Source organism: Lycium barbarum, chromosome 2 (assembly GCF_019175385.1).
Source record: "Lycium barbarum isolate Lr01 chromosome 2, ASM1917538v2, whole genome shotgun sequence".
NCBI lineage: Eukaryota > Viridiplantae > Streptophyta > Magnoliopsida > Solanales > Solanaceae > Lycium > Lycium barbarum.
In genome coordinates, this window is record NC_083338.1 from 68,001,943 (window position 1) to 68,023,325 (window position 21,383).

General features: G+C 34.1%; 1 long non-coding RNA gene and 1 pseudogene across 1 annotated transcript; both read right to left on the reverse strand.

Annotated features, from left to right (window-relative positions):
• Positions 1-1,979: 1,979 nt before the first annotated feature.
• Positions 1,980-4,855, reverse strand: LOC132620503 (uncharacterized). Its single transcript, XR_009574960.1, has 3 exons — positions 4,166-4,855; positions 3,214-3,279; positions 1,980-2,274 (listed from the first exon to the last, which is right to left on the reverse strand). It is a non-coding gene; the product is annotated as an uncharacterized LOC132620503 (long non-coding RNA).
• A 5,299-nt stretch (positions 4,856-10,154) lies between these two features.
• On the reverse strand, positions 10,155-10,756 carry LOC132626572 (protein SRC1-like; annotated as a pseudogene).
• Between the last annotated feature and the right edge of the window lie 10,627 nt (positions 10,757-21,383).

A 21,383-nucleotide genomic window follows, 5' to 3' on the forward strand; every position in this document is an offset into this window, starting at 1 on the left:
ATTGAGATATGATTTATCTACTTCCGACACAGTTCACCGGACATCTATTTTAACCGATATTTATAAATTGGAGGAAATGATCAATTTGGTATCATTCTTCAACCAAGATTGAGAATTTATGATATATTTAGTATCCTTATGGAGAGGGCTACATAATAATGTAATTTTTATCAAAATTCGAGCCCGTAACCCAATATTGGTAAATTAACAATTGTTCTCGGTTTGAGGCGATTTTGGAGGCAATCTTCATGATTTGGCTTGGCGGTAAATTTCTAACCTTGATATTGGTATTTTCCCATGAATCCATCATTTATTTAGCATTTTTATCCATGAATTGGTTTTAGAAATTCAGGTTTTAAGCCCTAAATTTAAGAATATGAAATTCTTCGATTCGGAGGTCGATTTGAGGTTGGATTTGCATCATTTTATGGATTTAGACTTTATAACTTAAGGGTATACCGATTTTCAAATGAAATTCTAGTTTTTTCCTTAGGGTTCGGGTTGGACTTTTGGGTTGATTTTATAACTACTTGTTTGGTCGTTATTGCGCTATGGACCCATTTACCCCTGTTGACCCTTTTCCTAGCTCCGTTAGAGTGCTTTTTACCCATGGGGATGGGTGGCATGAGTCATGAGGTAGTCGGACTAGCCTTGATAGATTTTGGGGAAATTAGAACCTTAAAGTGAAAAATGTTTGGCCAATAGTTGACTTTTGGGTAAACAGACCTTTTTCGAATTTCTGTCGATTTCATGAGGTCCGGAGGGTTGATTATGACTTGGTGGGATATTTGGTTCGATTCCCAAGGCTTTCGGGAGCGATTTGTACCATTGGTTGGAAACTTGATTTTGGCCTTTTGGGGGTTGACTGGTCACACTACTAAAAAAATGGAAAAAACCGTTGACAAAAACCGACGTCCAGCGTCGGTTTTTTTAATGAAACTGACGGGAAACCGACCTTTTAAGGTCCGTCAATTTTCATAGCCTCGCTTTTTGAAAAACGACAGACCACGTCGGTTTTTTCCGACGGACTGCGTCGGTTACGTAACTTATCCTAGTTAAGTAAATTAGTGCGCAAAAGGTTTTTTAATGGGTTATTTTGGTACTCAAATCCACTTTTTGGGTTATTTAAGTTGCGGACTCCAATTAGTTGGGGGTTAAAGGGTATAATGCAAAAAAAAAAAAAAAATTACACATAAATAATTGATCATGAATTGATATTTTGTCAATTGATTATAAAAATAAAGTTTTAATCACTAAAAACAAAGTTACGCATTAATATAAAAATAACGCAAAACCCTAAAACATAAATAACTTAAAGCTAATGACAACAAGTCTTCAAACAAAAATGACATAATTAACAAATAATTAACATGGGATAAACAAGTAATTAACATGGGAAAAACAATTTCAGAAATAAATATATTAACAATGACATAATTAACAAATATTAACAATGCCATAATTAACAAATAATTAACGGAGATCCATGGAGGTGTCGTATTTGTAAATACAAAATTATTCATTATTCTTGAAATTAACTAAAATTTTATATCTAATTAGAACTTACTGTTACACCTTGGAAAATTCCCCGCATATGTACAGCGAATAGGCAAACAAAGGACATAGCGTGTGCGATGTTTTGATGAGTAATGACGTCCCTTAGATTAGTATCGAAGTGTTGAACAATTGTTAAGAAGTGTCACGACCCAGCCCCGTGGGCCGCGACTGGTGCCCTACTTGGGCACCCAAACGGACATACAAACTAAATCATCATTTTTAAACAGAGTTGAGAACGAATATTATCTTGTGCGATTGCGCGTACAAAACATTATATCAGAATCAGAAGAGGCAGCGGAATATACATCGCCGAACATATGCACATATATCAAAAAGCCGGCAAGGCTATCAAATATGTCAAAAGCCGACAAGGCTGTCAAATGGCACAACGGCCCAAAATGCATATACAAATGCACGCCGACAAGGCTGCCACAAACATATACAAAATGCACGCCGACGAGGCTGCCATAACGAATAGAGTCATGCAAACACATCCGTACAGAAGTAGGCACACACACCCACAAATACGTCTACAGACCTCTAAACAGACAAACTGAATCATATGGCGGGATAGGGCCCCGCCGTGCCCCTGAACAAATACATGTATACATAGCGAACGAATATATACCAAAATGTGTGCTCTGAAATGAGAAGAGCACTCCAAACAGCAGAAGAGGGTGTCCTAAATGGGTAGATCACCAAACTGTGCGTCTGTACCTGCGGGCATGAAACGCAGCCCCCCGAAGAAAGGGGGTCAGTACGAAATATGTACTGAGTATGCAAAGCAGAATATACAGAAAGCAAATCTGAGACATAAACGAAATAGAAGTACCAAACATAAGTGCAAATCCAACATATCAAAATTTGCTTACTTTCAAAAATATGTAAGTAATGCATAGGGTACAGAAGAATATGGTCGCCCACCCGACGATGGCGCCATAACACAGCATAACACCAGAAATTTTCAAATCTCCGTATCCCCGTCACATATCACATCACAATATAACACCATACACAGCATAACACCAAATATAGGTGGAACCCGACCCTCATTAGCGAGTAGCTCGGAGAACCATAACACAGCATAACTCCGGAGTATATCAAAATGCGCACGATAACAGAACCGGCCCGGGAACCGGCGAAAGATATAACAGAACGCACGAGCAGAGTCATGAGTAACCATATGCATAAAATCATTATCATAGACTCAAATATAAGTAAATGACCATACTTGAAATTCGAAATGATAATCATACCAAATTCTTTCAAAAGTCGTCCGAATTACATAAAGGAAAGTCGCGGGACCCACGGATGGGTATTGACCCGAATCGGGCCCGCCTATGGAAAATATACTCATTATATGCCATATAAACTTCTACAACAATATTGAAGCTATCCGAGCCTTTCGGTGAAAGATATGGCGTTTCGTAGTTACGGAATTCTTTAAAACAACTATTTTTGTACAAAGTTTGGAAATCAATTCTTTCAAAAACATAAAGGTTCATATTTCATCACATCATACATAAGAATGCCAAGAAATATATATAAGGATCATAACGTGCTCGGATTTCGAATTTGGAATTTCCTCGAGGCTCGTGATATAACCTATTGAAAACTAAGGCATGCCAAAAGAAAGAAGAGTTGCGCTTTACATACCTCGTACGCACTCCAAGATAGCCAATCTAAAGTAAATCCCAATCTACGCCTCGGGCTCCCCAAGGTCTACAAATATGCCAACGAATATCCAATATTAAACATAGGCACTTAAGCCATTCATTCCAAACTAACATTAAATTCTACAGAAAATTCGGCAGCATTTCCCCTGTAAATAGGCCAACCCGAGAATTTAACTCGCTCAAAATCAACAGCAACAACCACAATAACCAACCTAGCAACTCCAATAACCAATCTGAAAGACAATATTACATTAATACTCTCTTTTTCATCATTCGACAACTTTCCAAATATTCAATTCAACGGCTTACCTTCAAGCCAACATCAACGCCTATACATTCAAATACTAACCCAAACCCATACTAACAACATTCAAGAACATTCTAAATAATTCACATAATATTTCCAACGATTTAACAATTTCTCCAAATTGGGCCGAAAACAGCCCCTAAACTATAACATAACGATGCCCGAAATTCTAACGAACACTTACAACACACCAAGCAGCCCATATACACTTCTTACGCCTTATTTCATGCCATCTTTTCAGCAAATTTCAGGGAAATACAACAGCAGCCACACGACACCACATCATCTATTCATATGCAAGTAAATCACATTATTATCTCTATAATCCTTACAACAACCCACAACAATTTTAACTCCAACTCTAACCATTAAATTCCGTCATTCTCATCACATAATCTATGATTACAACAACCAAAATATTAATTCAAATCAATCCATCAAATTTCAATTAAAAACAGCCCCTACGGCATTCAACAACATTCCAACATTCGTGCAATTCATGTTACCAAGTTACAACTATGCTTCAACATCAAGATACATAATTTCACACATACAATTTACATTTGCATATTCCCCACACGTCCAACTTCATCATCAAACACATAGAAAAATGATCAACTCTTACCTTAACAAGTTGGCTTTTTCCACTTAGCTAGAATTTGTGAAATGAACTAATACTTGTTCTTGTTGCTCCAAATGAATTCTCCACGTTATTATCACCTTCCTAAGGGCTGAAATACCTAGAAAAACTGATTTTTGGATCAACAAATTTGAGCTCCAATTTTGCTAGCCATGGTCGAATGCCATGGCTTATGCTCTCTCTCTCTCTCTCTCTCTAGCTTGTATATCAACGTTTCCTTCACGTATACACCATATTAAACCTTTAATCCAAATTGATAACATGAGTAGGAGGTTGAAATTACCTTTAGAAATCAGAATCTTCAAGAATCTTGTTCCTCTTTCCAGCTGCTTGCTTAACAACACAAAAAAAAACTTAAGCTACAACTTCTCTTTAACTAATATCATGTCAAGGGTCTAGGATTTAGCTTATATGATGGCTCAATTAGAAAGGGGGTTTGGGAGAGAAAATAAGGGTTTTGGATCTGATTTAGGTCGTGTGAAATGATATAGGGAAAAGTGGTGACTTATCTATTGAGTTTAATGGGCCTCATGGGCCGAAATGTGAGTGTTTGGGTCGGGTCCAAACTTGCTGCCCTGCCAGCCCAACTTGCATCGTCCATATCTCCTTATCCCGATATCATTTTGACGAGCGGTTTGTTGCATTACAAACTAGACTCGATGAACTTCATTTTAGGCTTTTGAAACACCTTAAAACTCCTCATATGCAAGGAGATATGCCTCCTACAATATAGACTAAAATTGGGTCCGAAATTTTACTGAAGTTCCGATTCATTTCGTTTAACTTCTAATCCTCTTCCAACCTTATGTAACCTCTTATGCATACATATACACACTTATATACATCAATAAAAATCCATATACACATCTCGAAGGGTCCAGAGAATCACAATAACCTTAAGCATAACTAGAGAACTCACAAAGCTTTGACGAAACTCCAATCGCAAAAGTATATTCATATCTTTTGTCCATCCTCTATATCATTACTAATAATCTCAAATACTTTAAAAGGTCACTCGCATTACCTCATATACATACTCATAACGCGATTTCAAATCCTTTAGGTTACCATGTCACCTCGGGATACTTAAGGCAACCATATATATAACGATATTCTTACTAACTCGATTAACTTTCCTTGAACCTTCATAACTCATTTCTTTTTCTTGTTTTACTTCAAGTAACACGGATTATTATGGAGTGTAACAAGAAGGTTCCATAAGGATCGGAGATTTAATGAAGTGACAAAAATAAGATTCAGTTAACTGATGGATTATACGGTCGATTATACGGACCGTATAATGGTTTTACGGTCGTATAATGAACCGTAGAAGTGTCACAGAATGAAGTTGAGAAAATGTGGGTTTTACGGTAGATTATACGGACCGTATAAAATTTTACGGCCCGTAAAATGAACCATCAAGTTGACACAAAAAAGGGCAGCCACTGGAGCAGTTTTACGGTCGATTATACGGACCGTATAAATTTATACGGACCGTATAATGGACCGTATAATGGCATCGGGACAGATTTCAACTTTATAAAAAAATGATCCAAGTTCATTTTATTCATTTCTCCTTCTCACTCCACGACCCAACCTCTATCTAGAACATTCCAAACTCTTCCAAACCAAGAATTCAAGTGAAGAATTAAGATCAACTTCATCAATCCACAAGAACCAAGTGTAAGAAACCCATCAAGGATCATCTAAGTTAAGAAATTCCATGGAAGGTGGAACTAGGGTTTTGTGCAAGTGAAGTAATTCAACTCAAGACTTGTTCAACCATCATCTAAGGTATGTTTCATGACTTTATCATGTTGTTTAAGATATTAGAAGACTAAGAAGCTTGAATTGTAGAGAGACATGGGAAATGGGTCTTGAATGGGTAAATAGTGCCACCATTGAATGATAGTGGAATTGAATCATGAATGTTAGTGTGTTGTGAGTATGAATACGTTATAAATGACATGTAGACCATGAGATAAGTGTGATACATGGGAACATACGATAGCGAACCTAAAACCATAAATGTGAAGAAATTGGAGAGAAATGGTGGATTTTACTCAAAGTATATAAATGATGATTGTTGCTTGCGATATGGTGAGTGTTGTTGTAAATGTTGAGAGTTGAGATAGAACGTGGGAAAGGTAGTATAAACAAAGGAAGTGCCGCCCAATTTTCTCTAGAATAGTAGTGCGTTCTTATGGCTAATGGACTAATGTTAGTACGAATCCTCTTTTGAAGGTAGAGGCGTAACATTGAAGGAGAACAAGCGAACGCTAGATCGCTTAAACGAGAAAGGTATGTAAGGCTTAACTCTTCTTCAAAAAGGCATGAATCCCTCAAGCTTTCCATAATCCCTTTATAAGATGAAGCTTATGAGTCCTTCTATGTACTAAAGCACCTATGAGCATGATAATAGTGATAATGAGCTAGAGTGTAGAGATTCAAGGAAATGTGGCATGATGTTCCTATAACGCTAATGATGTTATTATTGCTAACACTCGCCTTATGTTTTATTCCCTTCAAGGTGAGGCATGATACTCATAAATGTCCATAATACAATCGGGGTTCACGACCTTACGTCACCCCGACATAGGGTGGTTGTCTTAAAGACTAATGTATGCTCCTAATGCTAATGTATGCTATGGCGATAAGATAATGAATAATGCTAATTTGTAATATAACTATGGGATACATGGAACACTAAGAAATGATAATATGATGCTATGGAATGAAATGTATAATAATGACGTGTTATGATTGATGTTGTGATGATAAGATTTCCACCGCGCCTATATGGCCGGGCATGTCACCGCTAAGGCGGGCTGCGTATGATTCCACCGTGCCTATATGGCCGGGCATGTCACCGCTAATGCGGGCTGCTATGTTTACACCGAGCCGAGAGGGCCGGGCATGATCACCACTAGTGGGCGGCATATGAGGGTTACCCGGACGCAGGTGACGATACAGGTTGTGATGTGATGATGTATATGATGATGTACGTGATGATGTATGGGATGTGATAACGTGTATACTATGATTATGTAAAATGTGAAATATGGAAGTAATACAATTGCCTATGACACTCGTGCAGGTTATATCTTTGTCCCATGACTTATGATCTTTCCATTATGTTGTTTATTTCATTCCTGCCTTACATCCTCAGTACAATACTCGTATTGACGTCCGTTTTCTTTAGACGCTGTGTTCATGCCCATAGGTAGATAGGGAGGAGATCTTGCCCTGGATTCTTAGAGGCAGCTAGCTGACTGAAAGCCCTCCTTTGTTCCGGAGGTGCCTATGATGATTCTTTTGCGTACAGTTGTAGATGTCATCTCTTAGAGGCACGTAGATACTCGATGTGGATCATGTGGTTTCATGGCGTGGTTATGGTGTAATGGTATATGTATATATATTATTTTGCTAGCCCAAGGGCTCATGTGTATAAAATATTTTTGTTTCCAAATGAAAACAGGTTTTATTATAAATTGAGCATGAATCGGATAAATGATTGTTAAATAAGCCTAAGAAGTAATAGTACGAGCGGTGCTCAGTGGTTAGCCTCGGGTACCCGTCACGGCCCCTAGCCGGGTCGTGACACTTACTTAACTAGGATAAGTTATGGAGGATTTAGTTAGTTATTTTGAATAATCCATGATATTGTATTGTTGATTATAATTTACTTAACTCATATAGTTAAAGTAATAACGAACAAAATTTTATATTAACTAACTAATCCTTCTTCAAAAAATTATGTTAACTAACTAATCCTTTTCGGAAATTATGTTAATGACGTTCAATCCAAAACTAAGGATTTAGCTTATCCTTTGTTATTCAGGATTTAATTTATCGTTCGTTATTCGGGATTTAGTTTATTGTTCGTTATTCGGGATTTAGCTTATTGTTTGTTATTCATTAATGGATTATTTTGGTACCCACACCCACTTTTGGAGTTATTTAAGTTGCGGACTCCAATTAGTTGGGTGTTGAAGGGTATAACGCAAAAAAAAATAAAAAAAATTACACAGAAATAATTGATTATGAATTAATATTTTGTTAATTGATTATGGATTATTAATTTTTTATTTATTGTTAATTTATTTATTTGTGAAATTTTCAAAATAAAGTTACGCATTAATATAAAAATAACACGAAACCCTAAAACATAAATAACTTAAAGCTAATGACAACAAGTCTTCAAACAAAAATGGACTTTGAGCACTTTTCAACCACTAAAACGACAATTCGAAGTTTTGTGTATCCTTGATGTGTTGAGCCTACCTTATTAATCGCACAAAAATAAATAGGGTTCTATATAAAATATTTATGTTTTGGAGTTTCGAAGCATGATTAATCTATAGCTAAAATATGTAAAAAAGTGTGAAAGAAAGGAAGAAAGAAAGAAAAGAAAGAAAGAAAGAAAGAAAAACCATCCAATAACGCATGAAAATCATGCGTTAAAGGACTTAACGGGTCCGTCTCCGTCAAGTCCTTTAACGCATGATTTTTATGCGTTAAAGGTACTTTTGTACCTCTTTTTTTTCTTGAAATATTTTGATTCATACCCCTTTTTTTGAGTTATTTTGGTTCCGGACTCCGGTATGCTTGGGTATGGAGGAGCGAAATGGGGTCATCGGGGTAAAACGTTTTGGCCGAATAGGTAAGTTAGTAATTAAATAGTATAAGGGCAGTTTCGCGTAATTATTTTGCTTCTTGTGGGTAGTTCGTGTACTTTCCCCTTAAATAAACAAGACTTTTGCAAGAATTAAATTCACGTGGCTTGTATTTTAATAAAAAAATGAAAAAATAATTTTGTACTCGATTTTTACTTCTGCTAGCAGAAAGGGGTATATCTAAATTATTTACGTAACGGTAAAGATATCAATTAATCATTTATTTAACTGATGATATATTTACTCTAAATTTAATGGGTCATTTTCACCTCCTAACTTTACTTTAAAAATCAAACTTTCCTCTCAATTTTAAATAATAGTCATTCTCCATCCTTTATCTTAATTGGCTTTTTTAAATTTCTATTTTACCCTTACATTATTAACTTATTTTTTTTATTTTACTTCTTTAAAATTATGATTTTTATCTTTTTAATCTATGTAACAAATTTTCAAAAAAAATATATAAATTTCAAGACAAAAACAAGTGAAAAATACTAAATGAGTATATAATTTAATGTCGTTCTATAATAAAATAAATGAGAAGAATAAAAATTTATTAATAATAATCAACACTTTGATATCTATTTATATAAGTAAAAATAACAAATAAAAATAATAAGTAATAATAACTTTATAAATACATTTCAATGCATGTAATCAAAATAATTAATAAATAAAGGTGAATTATTTAACAAATTCCAAAAAAAATATTTTTTTATTATAAATAAATTTTAAATTATAATTATATTTCATTAATGACAATCAAAATTCATTTATATATTGACAATAGATAATAAGAGAAAAATAAAATTTAAATATACATATATATATATATGTAAAAAAACAGGTAATATGAGTGTGTATACATATATACATGCATGTACATACGTAATATATGCTTCATGTATGTAATATTAAAATATCAATTAGAAAAAGTAATATTAGATTTTGTGATAAATTTGTAAAAGGATTATTCTACTTATAAAATGTGAATTTAAATAAAAATTTATAAATACTTAGTTTAAAAATATATATTTTATATAACATAAATATATTACATAAATGGAGAATTATAAATGTTGAGGATAAAATAGATATTGCATAGAATAAAAGAAAAAAATATCTATGATTTATAACGTAGAGAAGAATTTGAATTTGAATTTTAAAGCAAAATTGAATATCTGGACCTTCACCCTAAATCCCCTCTTCTCTTGGACGGAGAGACCTGGACCGTTAAAATGTAACCAAAACACTGGTCTTTTAATTGCAAAAAAATAGAAAAAGAACAAAAAGGGAGATGAAAACAAAAAAGGTATGATTCAGTTAAACAACAAACGATGGATTCACAGAGTCAAATTCCATAACAGATATTAAAACATAGGAGGAAATTAAAAAAGGGAGAGAACTGATACATAGATAGACATATAGATCCATAAAAGAAAGTAGCATAGGAATGAAATCTAATCACTGTCGCTGCTGCTGCTATCATGTCCATCATGCTTCTTTTCCTTCTTATCCTTCTTCTTTTTCTTCTTCTTCTTTTTCTCCTCTCCATCCTTGTGATTGTGCTCTCCACTTTCATCTCCATGGATCTTCTCCTTTATCTTCTCAACAATCCCTTCTTTGTGCTCTCCACTATGCCCATCCTTTTTTTTTGTGGTGCTTTTCTTCCTTGTGCTTATCGTCATGGTGTTTTTCTTCCTTGTGTTTATCGTCATGTTTATCTCCTTCCTTGTGGCCTCCGATGTGGAGTGTTTCTTCTATCTTGTGGAGGATTCCTGACATGTTTGGTAATTGACTACTATAAGAAAAAATGGGTTTGGCAGAATTGTGATCGGGGTGAAGAAAATGATGAATAAGAGGGGGGTATTTATTGGGGAAAAGGGAGGGTCCTCTGCGCGTCATGTCAGCATTTTACATTTATAACCCTCTTGTGCGTACTCGATTCCACCACCAAGATATTTTTTCTCTTTACTACTATTAAGAAGAGTGAGTGGGAATCGATTTTCATCGTTCGTTGTGCGGCCCCATTAAAAAAAACAAATTGAGCCTCATATTAAAGAGGCCCATAAAAAAATTTGTATATATATATATGCATAAAAGTAGTGCAAATTAATAATTTTTTTAAAAAAAAGTGCACCCCGTATTAAAAAATCAAACAATATTCATGTAATTTTCAAAGTTTCTCATTAAATCAATAATGATGGATTCATTGTCACGTGTGTATTCGTAGCAAACACTAATATAATAAAGTTTTAAATACGGAGCACAAACTATAATATTATATTAATCGTGTTTTGAACATAGTATCCCATATTGACAAAATCAAGCAATATATATATATATAAAAAAAAAGTGAATCCCATATTAAAAAAATAAACAATGTCAAAAAAAAAAGTGCAGACTTTGTATTCGTAGCAAACACTAATATAATAAAGTTTTAGATACGGAACACAAATTACAATGTTATATCAATCGTGTTTTGAACATAATGTGTGTATATATATATATATATATATATATATATATTATGCATAAAAATAGTGCAAATTAATAATGTCCAAAAGGGTGGGCCCCATACTAAACAACACCAAGCAATATAAACAAAAAAAAAACTATATAAAGCATGGGTTTAGACCCATGCTTCGTCGTCCGTCGTCCCTTAAAAAAAAGTGTGGGCCCCATACTAAATAACACCGAGTAAAAAAAAAAAGGAAGAAAAAAAAGTTGAACTCACCATCTCAAACTCATGAGAAAAAAAAAAGTGAACCCTATATTATCAAAATCAAGGAATATCAAAAAAAAAAAAAAAAAGTGAACCCCATATTAAAAAAAATATAATGTTAAAAAAAGTGCTGGCTTTGTATTCGTAGCAACCACTAATATAATAAAGTTTTAGATACGGAGCACAAAATACAATGTTATATTAATCGTGTTTTGAACATAATATATGTATATATATTATATGCATAAAAATAGTACAAACGAATAATGTCCAAAAAAAAAAAAAAAAAAGTGCACCCCATAAAGGGTGAACCTCATACTAAATAACATCAAGCAATATATAAAAAACAAAATGAAACCCACCATCTCCAAACTCACTGTAAAAAAAAAAAGTGGACCCCATATTAACAAAATCAAGCAATATCAAAAAAAAAAAAAGTGAACCCCCTATTAAAAAATAAAATTATGTCAAAAAAAAAATGCAGACTTTGTATTTGTAGTAAACACTAATATACTAAAGTTTTAGATACGGAGTACAAACTACAATGTTATTTTAATCGTGTTTTGAACATAGTACATATATATATATATATATATATATATATATATATAAATAGTGCAAATTAATAATGTCCAAAAAAAAAAAGTGCACACCATATTAAAAAATCAAACAATATTCATGTAATTTCCAAAGTATCTCATTAAGTCAATAATGATGGATTCATTGCCACGTGTGTATCAATCCATTAGTGGGAGCAAATGAAATTGCTTTTCTTCAAAAAGTTAAGTAGTCAAACGATATAGTTTTTTTTTCTTTTTTTATATTAGCCTGAGATCTAATCTAGATATTAAACTGTTGTATTTGCTATTCCGCCATGTCATTTATTTGTTATTTTCACTAAAATAAATATACTTAAAATATTTATATTTTAAAATAAGATAGAATTTAATTACTTTTTTATTTTTATTCTTACTCTAATAAATGTGAAAAGAGATTAATGTCGTAAAAAAAAAATATCAAATGGATATCAAATAATGAATAAGGTAAATTAGTCAAATTATAATTCTAATCGATGTTTTCTTAAAAAAACATGCAAAAGACAACATGACAAGTAAAATGAGCTAAACCGACAATATTTACCAAAAATTAAAAAACAGTATTTCTTCGTTTAATTAGAAAATCAATTTCTACTTTGTTTCGTTTTAAACATGTAAAATTAATTTAATGATTTGAATTAGAATTATCCAAATCAAAATTTGATAAAAAATAAAAAGTATTTTACACTTCTAAATTAATCGAATTAAAATTGAAAGTACCAACTGATGCTTAAATATTGCTATTGTTTATCTCAAAGAGAGGAAAATAGTTTCCTTTTAAACAAGTCTTCTCTTTTAAAAAATATTAATAAAATTTCCAATTTTGTATTCGTAGCAAACATTAATATAATAAAATTTTAGATACGGAGCACAAACTACAATGTTATATTAATCGTGTTTTGAACATAATATATACTCTATATATATATATATTCAAAGACAACTACATACACATAGATGCACTATAATCCGAAGTGCGCACGGGCACAGGCCATCTAGTTTAACAGAGAAAAAGATACTCCCTCCACCCCTTTTTAATTAAAGATACTCCCTCCGTTTCAATTTATATGAATTTATTTGACTGGGCATGACATATAAGAAAGAGGGAAGACTTTTGAAACTTGTGGTTCAAAATAAGCCTTGAAAATTTGTGTGGCTGTAAATCATTCATAAAGTGAATTTGTTTCCAAATTAGGAAAGAGGTCATTCATTTTGGCACAGACTAAAAAGGAAATAGGTTCAAACAAATTGAATGTCACGACCCAACCCTGTAGGCCGTGACTAAGTACCCGAACTGGGTACTCATATACAATCCCGTTAGCTACATGTTCAGTCCACAATAAACACCATATGTAACTTATAACGACCAAACCTTGGTCTCAGAACTGTTGCATAAATATTCATAAAAAGGCAAGCCGACAAGGCTGCTACCACAACATGATAATATCTGCAAGTCGGCGAGGCTGCTACAACGATAGAACACACATACTGATAACGTCTGAACACGACCCACACACATGTCCACAGACCCCTAAGAGTTTTCAACAGTGAAATATGACGGGACAGGGCCCCGCCGTACCCTTAAACAACATATGAATATATTTAGATCAAGAAGGATCTATACTAAAGTCTGGGCTCCGGAACAACGGAACTCTCCAAGATAGCAGAAGGGAAGTCTTAGACTGGCGGTTCACCAAAACGCGTATCTGTACCTGCGGGCATGAAACGCAGCCTCCCGAAGAAAGGGGGTCAGTACGGAATATGTACTGAGCATGTAAAGCATGAAATACAGTAAAAGGATCATAACTGAAACATGGAGTACAGTAAATGTGTACAATATCCAGAATGTCAAAACACTTGCCTTTGTAACATAATCATACTTGTCAATATCATATATCGTATGCATGTTTCTATATATCGTACCCGGCCCTTTAATGAGGGACTCGGTGAATAAGATCATCATATGCCCTCCTAGCCGCCATGACATATCATCATATCATTATATCATCATATCGTCATATCATCATATCTGTTACACCTCGAAAATTTTTTCGTTCATGCACAGTGAATTGACTGACGAAGGGCATGATGCATATGATGTTTTGATAAGTAAGAAATAATATTTAATGATTCTAAATGAGATTTTAAAGACATTGGAGGTAGGAGACGAAAGCTGTTAAGGAAAGCAAGGTATATGTTGTGTATCGGGAAAGAATTTCGAGTATCGAATTAATGATGGCTTAATGACATTTTGGAGAAGAGTTATAATGTCCCTTATATTGGTAATGAAGTGTTAAGTAAGTGTCAAGAAGGACCCATAAGCCAAATATGGGCATAAGCCATCCAAAAGGGCGAGTTAAGGAAAACATTTTCGGATGATCTGGTTTGGAGGGGCCAAAACGCTATTATAAAGTTGTAATTTGGGAAAAACACCACAGGATGAAAGTTGTAGATAATTGAAATAGCTTTATAACCATAGGTCGTGATCCCTCACATCTTATCGGGATCAAACGTTATGGGCATTCTACGACAGACTGTCTGAGCAGAGAAGTTCTACGGACCATTTGACGGTCCGTAGAAATTTTTGACGAACCGTAAAGTATTTTTACGGTCCGTAAAATGGACCCAGACCAGCGTAAAACGGTCACAGAAACCCATGTTTTGCTGGGCAATTTTACGGTCCATTTTGACGGTCCGTCAAACAGTTTGACGGCCCGTAAAAAGTGGCGTAGAATCACCCGAAGGATCAGATTTCAAGCCATTAAAAAGAGGACCCAAGTTCATAAATTCATTTCATTTTCCACACTTCTCTCTAAGAACCCTCTAGAACCCACTCCAATATTCATCCACAAGAAAAAATCAAAGGTAAATCAAGGATCAACAACACAAAATTCATGGAACAAGGTGTATAAAACTTGATTGAAAGTTCATCTCTTTCAAGAAATCCCAAGGAAGGTGAAGAAGGGTTTTGGTGCAAAAGGAGGAATTATACTCCAAGCTTGTTCCACTATCATTTGAGGTAAATTTCATGACTTTCCCATATTATTTAAGGTATTGGAAAGCTAGTATACTTGAATTGTAGAAAAGCATGGGAAGTGGGTCTTGAATGGATGAGATTACATGAAAATCATGAAAATGGATATGTTGAGATTACAAACACGCTATAAATGATATTTAGACCACGAAATAAGAATTAGATATGCGAAAACGCGATGATGAACCATAAACCATAAATGTGAGTTAATTGGAAGAAAATGGTGGATTTTGCTAAATGTACATAAATGACGATTGTGGATTGTGATATTGTGAGTAGTATTGTGAGTGTTGGGAGTTGAAATATGACATGGGAAAAGTAGTAGAAACGAAGGAAATGCTGCCCAATTTTCCCTAAAAATAGTAGTCCGTTCTTATAATTGCTTAGCTAACGACGGCATGAATTCTCTTGAAGGTATACATGAGTGCATCATAGGGGAAGCAAGCAAGCGATAAGAATAGTAAACGTAAAAGGTATGTGGGGCTAGTTCTTTCTTTCTATGGCATGAATCTGATGGTATGATTCTCGTTTCTCTACATGAATTCTCTATATATATCCAGAAAGTCAAAAATCTATGATCATGAATAGCTATATGAGACAAGAGATATGTTATGAGTCCAATGATGATAAGCTTGAGTCTAAAGAATCTAGAGTTCATGTTATTACATTCCTATAACGCTAATGATGTCGTATGTTGTATACACTCACCTCATACATTGTTTCCTCCGAGTTGAAGCAGAATACCATTAAGTTAAGTATGTCATGCATTGTATACACTCACCTTATGTATTGTCCCTTCAAGGTGAGGCAGAACACTATTAAGTTACAGATGTCTGTTATGGCATACACTCATCTTATACACTACTTCTTTCATGGTGAGGCAGGATACTTATAGATGTCCATAATAAAGTCAGGGGGATCACGACCCTACGTCACCCCGACAAAGTATAGTTGTCCTTAAGTTCTCATGCATGTATTACGATGAGTATATAATGATGAGCATATTATGATGATGATATTACACCGCTCCTATATGGACGGGCAGACATACACACCACTATAGTGGGCAGCTTATACCCCGGACGCGGGAGGCCTGGACGCAGGCTATGATTATCACACCGCTCCTACATGGACGGGCAGCTTATACATTATCACACCGTACCTATATGGACGGGCAGCTTATACATTATTGCATACATGAGGTGATGATGATTATGAGTAAGTCAGCATGTGCTATTTCTTCTATAAGTTACAGTCATATATAGTTGCTCCGTATTGATACTTCACTTATCTTATTGTCGTATTTTCATTGTTATGCCTTACATACTCAGTACAATATTCGTACTGACGTCCGTTTTATTTGGACGCTGTGTTCATGCCCACAGGTAGGCAGGGAGGAGAGCTTGACCCAGATTCGTAGTAGCTGTCAGCTGTTTTGAGAGCACTCCATTGTTCCGGAGGTGCTCATGATTATCTTTTTGTGTATATATTCACGTATATGTATTTTGGGCATGAAGGGGTCTTGTCCCGTCCTTATGTTTAGTACTCCAGTAGAGGCTCGTAGATGCGCAGTGTGGGTTAGATGGTCTCACGAAATGCTATTTAGTATAAATGTTATTTTGATGGCCAAGAGGCATATGTATATATATAAGTATATATGTTTTATATGGAATATGATTTTCCTACGATTTGAGTATAAAAGTGATAAAAGAGCATTAAATGAGTATGATGAAACATAGAAAGATTGGTGCTCGGTAGTTAGCCCCGGGTACCCGTCGCGGCCCCTAGCTGGGTCGTGACAAAAGTGGTATATCATCATATACATATATACCGTACCCGGCCCTTTAGTGAGGGACTCGGTGAACAATGCATTGAAGTTGTGCACGATAACATACCCGGCCCGGGACTCGGTGAAAGATACATCGAGGTATGCACGAGTAGAGTAGTGAGAACCATATGCAATTAAAAACGTTTTTAAGGACTCAATAGAATAGTCAATGCGAATCATCGTTCGCAATTTCAATAATAGTCATATCATTTACCTTTCGGATGTCTCTGTGGATTATATCAAAATGGAACTTTAAAATCATGTGTACATATCAATAAATATGAAGCAAAACATAAATTATGTGAATCAAGGTCAATAGCCATCCTAGTGGCTCTAGGAATAGGAATTTCCTTTGGAATCGTATATATGTCATATATTCATTTCACAACGATCATGCCAAAAAGAAAGAAGGGTTAGCTTCACATACATTTAACACTTATTTGTCACACAATATGTATACGCTGCCCAATAATACTTCAGCCTATATTAAGATGCCAACAACTACGGTTAAGCTACGGGAAGATTCAAAACGTATTCTAACGTTAGTAACTCCTTTCTAGATGTTTAGACGACATTTTCTCTTGTAGTCAAACCAACTACATACAACCAATCCCACATCAATAATTATACGTTCAATACCAATCCGGACAGCCCACATAACATTCCAAACAGTCTGCATTCATAACATTCAATCGCGATTCACATACGGCTACTACATTCTCAAGTTATTCGTAATAGTTTGTAGCCTTAACGTTTGCATGTAACAACTTTATAACAGCCCATCCAACATACAACATAATGCATAACCTTAATTATCATTAATCTTCCAATCTCAATAAGAACCACAACAATGTGTCAAAACAGTCCGTACATTACAACACCCAATAATAGTCTACATGCGATTATGACACGTCCAATTTATTCTTGTTAGTCTATAGTCATAACATTTCGTCGAAACGATTCTATAACATCCCAACCACTATGAAAACATGATGTATATTCTTAACTATAATTAGTTTTTCCAATTTATCCAAAACAACACGTCCAAAACAGTCCCTAACCAACAACACGTCCAAAACAGTCCCTAACCGACAACATAACAATGTTCGGAATTCTTGCAAACGTTTACGAACATACTAAGCAAACCACATATGATTCTTACACATTAATTTATGTCTTATTTTCATATAATTTCAGTAAGTTATGACCAGCAATCACATGAAAACTACATCATCAATTCATACGCAACTAAGCTACATCGTCATCTCTATAATCCTTACAACAACTCACAAACGACTTTAGTTCCAACTCCAACCATTAAACACCTTTATTTCCATCATAAAATTCATGACAATAACAATCAAAATATCAAGTAAAATCAGTTCACTAACTTCCACACAAAACAGTCCACTACATGGCTTAACCATGCTTCAACATCACACACATAAAATCATGGATTCAATTATTTTCATACTAACACAACTTCACCTTTAACCTTCCAATTCCTTTCATTCTTTTTACCATGCAATATATGATAGCATCATCCATAATTACTAAAGAAAATCAGTCCACCATGGCCACTAAAACAGTCCCTACGGCCATATTAACATTCCAACACCAACATTCATGATCTTATGCATGCAATTCATGTTCATCAAGTTACAACCATACTTCAACATCAACATATATAAGTTCATGTCTACTATCATGTTCCAACATCAGCACACATCATTTCATGCATGAAACTTATATTCACACATCTACATCACCCTCAACACATGTAAAAGAATGTTCGATCTTACCTTGACAATCCGACTTCTCAACTTGGCTAGAGTTTGTGAATTGAAATGATAATGGTTCTTGTTGCTCCAAAGACTATCTTCACGTTTCTAGGGACCTTATAAAGGGTTGGAATGCTTGAAGAAATATTTTTTTGATCAACACACAAAGAGCTAAATTTCAGCCCTCTTGGCCGAATGGTTCTCCTCTCTCTCTCTAGGTTTTCTATTTTTGTGTTATGAAGTTGAAATGAGAAGATGATCTATCTTAGTCTTCCATTTGATTAGACTAAGATGCCTACAAGTTGGACACAACACATGCTCCACTCATGACATTGAACACTCAATTAACTTTGAACTAAAATTCCATTTTTTTTTACAACTTTCGGCCAAGTGTGGCCGAGCCTCACTTTCTTGTTTCCTTTCTTCATCTTTCCATTTAATTGTTTACAAGACAATTGCATGTGTAGTGGATGATTCATACACTAACCTTTGTCCATTGCAATAATACAAAGATGAATTAAATGTGCAATGACTCATCCAACTTGTATGCCTTCATAAAATAATGCATGCTTTTATAAAGTAATAGATGCCTTCAATATTCAAATGCATGCCTCACATGGATGCCTTATTTTCAGCCACCTTGGCCGAAATTCACACCCCTTTTTATTTCCATTTGGTTGTCCATAATATAATGAAAGTGTAGTGGATGAATCAACATTAAATGCATATTTGTATGTCTTCCATAATAGCCTTGTTTTAGATGACTTTGAGTCATCTTTTGGACATGACATGTTAATGTTCATATTGGCTCATTGTTGCCACTAATTTTTACTTAACACCACAATTAAGTAGTTTCTAATTTCCAACAACATTCTTATACTAAATAAAATTTATAACCGATTAGTTCTAGTTTAGAAATTAAAAATCCGAGGTTTCTATCTCACGTCGATTCCTTCGCGAATAACTCGACGTATAAAATACGGGGTCTAACATTGAAACAGAGGGAGTATATTTTACAGACCCCCCTCGGAATGTTACGTTTGAGATATTTCCCTCATACCCTCTCCGTTTTTATTTATGTGAACTTATTTTTTTATTAATTTATACGGAAAATAATAATTTATTTTATGTTTGAAAATAATTTATTTTTGTGCAATAATTTATATCCACATAAAATATATGTATCTTATTTAACAACACAAGTTTTAAAAAATTCACTTCTTCTTTAAACTTCATGTCCAGTTAAATAGATTCACATAAATTAAAACGAAACGACTATTATATATATCCTTGTGACAAGTGTCTACTTTACCAAATTTAAATGATAATAATATTCCATTATTGCTTTTTTCTAAATGGATATCTACTGTAAAAAAAATTGAAAAAGGGAAAGTAGAACACAATTAATCCTTTCTTTTGGGTAAGTAATAATATTTTAATTTACCAAGTAATATTGACAAAGCTCAGGTTAAAAAACCGAGAGGTCTGGATATAAGTCACAGCCTTGCACAAACTCAGGAAACAACTGTTCTTCAGCGAACTGCTACCTCAACTAATACTTAATACTTCATATATAATAGAATAGATTTATAATACCACTAGTTAAAGAGAAAAGGAAAAATAACCAATCTAAAAACAGAAACAGGTTTTGGGAAAATTCTGAATATTGTACTCTTCCCATGTTTTATTTATATGTCATACTTTTATTTATCAGCTCCACATTAATATTATTTTAATTCCAACATCTTATTTTACCTTCAAAAACACTCCATATAAATGACATAGCATAATTAAGACCGTAATATTTAAATGTGATAACTACTATTAAAAAGGGCAAGGAATTGAAAGTCAGAAGCAAGCAAAGCTAAAAGTTAAACACAAATATTGAAACAATATTAGCAATAATTTCGATTAGAATCCTAGTTACCCCTAATACGTTCAATAAAACCACCTAAACTAGTAAAATCATCAAGAGGAAGGTTAGCGGCCTCTTGCAAATCCTATTGCAAAGTTCAAAGGCAACATAGAAATCACATTTAAGCTCACAAGTGTTCATCGACATAATCTAGTAAGAAATAAACTAGGAAATGAAGTATTTATACTAGGGTTAAATAATACATCAAATGTCCAAAATAACTTTTAAGTAGGCCTAAATACGTAATATGCCCTCCAAGGTGCTTCCATCCTTCAGATCTTGATCTCCTTTCCATTCATTGTATGATATTGTAATATTCGGTAGGTGTCCCCAAGGGGCTCTTCAAGGTATCTATCATCATCAGGTGTCTTCCAAGATCTTGAAGTTCCTTTGCTTGACTCCTCGTGAAGGGTCTTGAAGTAATGACTATGTGTTCGTTATCAAAATGCAAATATAGGGTAATTTTAAAAAAATTGAAAGATCATTATATTATACTCAAATAAGTTCAGACATTGTTCCTTAAAAATATTTTTGGGAACACATAAATAATAAAGATAACTACTTAAAGCACTTTGTGTATTTTGAAAAAAATTATTTAAAAAGTTGTACATCATTTTATATCGACCTATTCAAATAGGAGAAAATATC